We start from the raw sequence: 3,503 nt of genomic DNA on the forward strand, positions 1-3,503 counted from the left end.
TTATTCATGTTGCATGTGCAAAAAATAAAACGAAGTGAAGCGTAAAAGATAAAAAACATGTACAAATACATACATATATACATACAAGCACAATTTTAAATGTTATAAGTAAGTTACCTAAAAATCAGTATCAAAATCTTTTCCAGTGTTATTCAGTTAGAAGGTACATACATAACATAAATGTTAACTTTTCTCATATGCACAGAAAGATTCTGCAAATGTCTTTTCAAATAGCAAAATTATAGAAAATACATGTCTTGGCGTTTGCAGCGAGACATGTATTTGGTTGTGTCTTTGATAGTTAATTGATGTTGATATTGATAAAGAAGATTAATTGCACAGGGTGGTATAGGCCTGATAACCTGCATATGTATATATTATATCGAATGGAGGTGATATATCAAGCTGCTGCTGCTAGCCAAAACTATGAACATTCAAACTTGGAAATTTTTATTCGCGATTTCATATTTTAAGAAAACATACTGCGCACTGATGTAGGAATAAATTACATCAACATTAAATATGTTATATAGGTAATCACGACTGAATTTACTTACGTGACAACAATGCAAAATTGATGTCAGAGTATGCATGGATGTACATATTTATGCAAGCATACACACACACATATACGTTTGTATATATATATATATTATAATATATATATATATAATATATATATATTATATATATTATATATATATATATATATATATATATATGCATGCATGTATATATGTATCATTGAGTAAACTGCTTAAGAAATGTTAGGTAAAGTACGATGGTAGGGAGCGATAATTTTGCAGACATCATCAATAAGTACAGATATATTAAAACGATGTGTATGTGTAAAGGTTTGAAATACGTGTGAAAAGTTTTGACAATCATTCGATTGAAAGAAAATAATCATTCATGAGAAGAGATTAAAGAGATCCCCAAATAAGTTACGATAGATTTTTGAGACACATACACCTAAAATTTATAAACATTTAATTCGACATAAACCCAAATAATGGAGGGAGAACGTATATATGTATATATATATATATATATACGTATATGTATGCATGTACGTATATATATGTATATGTATATCTATATCTATATATATGTATATATATTATATATATATATATATATATATATATATATATATATATATTATATATATATATATATATATATATATATGTAATTATGTGCAAGTGCATGTGTGAGTATATGTATATTGAAGGCTGTAGGTAGACTGAAAATACTGTTTAAATATCCTCTCTCTATTTTATTTCTTATTATTAATATTGGTTTTATCAGTATGTTATCATCATTATTATACACGAACATATAAATATACATACACACAAGCAGACATATACATATGTATATATATATATATATATATATATATATATATATATATATATATATATATATATATATATATATATATATGTATATATATATATATATGTTTCTGGTTACTTTAATTAGTGCTCATAGTTAATAAAGTATTTTAGACAAATACAATAATAAAGAAAAAATAATAACGGGCCAGCAAGAACACATCAACGTTGTATTTGGGATTAGATATTTCTAAGTTCACATATATGGTCGTTATTATATTCAGGAAGAACATATGATATGAAATCGGCATGAGAATACCATCCCTGAATTTTCTTCGAATGCGCAGGAGAAAATACCTACAGAGGACTAAAAGCTGTATATGTTTATATGTCTTAGCTAGATTCATGCATTTACCTATACATATATAATCATACATACAAACGAACTCATGCATATATATATGCATATATATATATATATATATATATATATATATATATAAAAGTTTTTGTGTGTTTATGTGTGTGTGTAAGTGTATATGCACGTATATATATATATTTAGTAAATGAATATATATGGTATATGTATATTAAATGTATGATTGATTTATGGATTGAAGTTCTACAAATCCAATCATATTTGTCAATAATGGAGATATAAGAATTTTATTCATGTATACGATCGTTTCGTACGTAGATATAAAATCATTTTAGAATTTTCAAAATGTCCTTATACTCATCAGTGCAGATAAAATATAATAAGAACTTTAGAGAAAGAAGCAGAGAAATCGGATGTATGGGTTTCATGTTAATCTGTACCTATCTATGTGTGATTATGAAGGAAGTTATATCAATTATTAAACCGCAAATACTAGATGAAAGGTTAGGAGATGATATAAATATAGAGGTATCGATAACTCTATCTCTCTCTATCTGCCTATAGATTAGTTTAGATTTGCTAATCAAATCTCCATATATGAAGCACAGAGTGATTTATTTAGAGGAAGATCCAATGAGAATGATCCCTAATGTAAACTAAATCTAACCGTAGAAAACAATACTTGGAATATTTTTTTTATATAAAAAATCATAAACAGATGACGGAAGTTTAGCGTAAAAAATTACATTTGTAAAGTTTATACCAGAAAGTTAATGTAGGCATTTATGAAAATATGGTGGGAGGAGTGGAATTGAAAAGAATGAAGTTGATGTGGATAAAGGAATCTTGTCTACTAAAGATGCATAATAAGGTAGCATGGAAGTATAATAAAGGAGATAAAGGGGGAAATTTGAGGATTAAGGTTGTATTATACTTACGAAATCTATTGTTAAGGAGAGAGATGTGGTAAGAAAAGAAATATAGAAGCGATAAGGAAAATAAATTAGAGAGAGTGAAAAGGAAACGAAATTATCTTAGTGTAGGGCAGATAAATACGAAGAAAAAATATTATTGATCAAGTATGGGATGTGATGAGGGAAGTGGATGTTAAAAATAAAAGAGAGATTAATGATAAATGTATTGAATGTGTAGGATAATGTTATACAAAAGGAATATTTTGTATATATATATATATATATATATATATATTTAAAATTACGCCAAAAGTTTTTTTCTTTTTACATACTATGTAAGAAGGATACGGTACGGCTATATATTCACGTTATAGTATATGTATATATATGTGTGTGTGTATGCACTTGTGTGTGTGTGTGTGTGTGGTGTGTGTGTGTACTTGTGTGAGTGTATAAAATTGACATTCATGAGTTTTTTAATTTTTAATCAAGAAGACATTTGTGCATGTATTGACACTGGATGGATGAAAGCTGAATATTTGTACTGGATTTGAAAGATTAGAACTAAAAACGATTACTTTTCACAGGCACTCTATTCATTCAACTACACACCGCTCTGTATAAAATCATTAAGAATATGAGTAACGACACGGAAAGATTTTCAAGGTTAAAACAGGCAAATAATTTCGGTTACAATAAAATTGTATTTCCCTATGAGTGACGCTTATTACTCGGCAGTATAGTAAAGAGTAAGAGGACTGGAAAGAAAATTGGTACTTTGTTAAAAAAAATGTATATTTATAACTAAATGGGACAATTTTCGAATAGTGTTGCATAGATATAAAGAAAGTGACCTGTATACATACATAC

The sequence above is a fragment of the Octopus sinensis genome, linkage group LG10 (assembly GCF_006345805.1).
Source record: "Octopus sinensis linkage group LG10, ASM634580v1, whole genome shotgun sequence".
NCBI classification, from domain to species: Eukaryota; Metazoa; Mollusca; class Cephalopoda; order Octopoda; family Octopodidae; genus Octopus; species Octopus sinensis.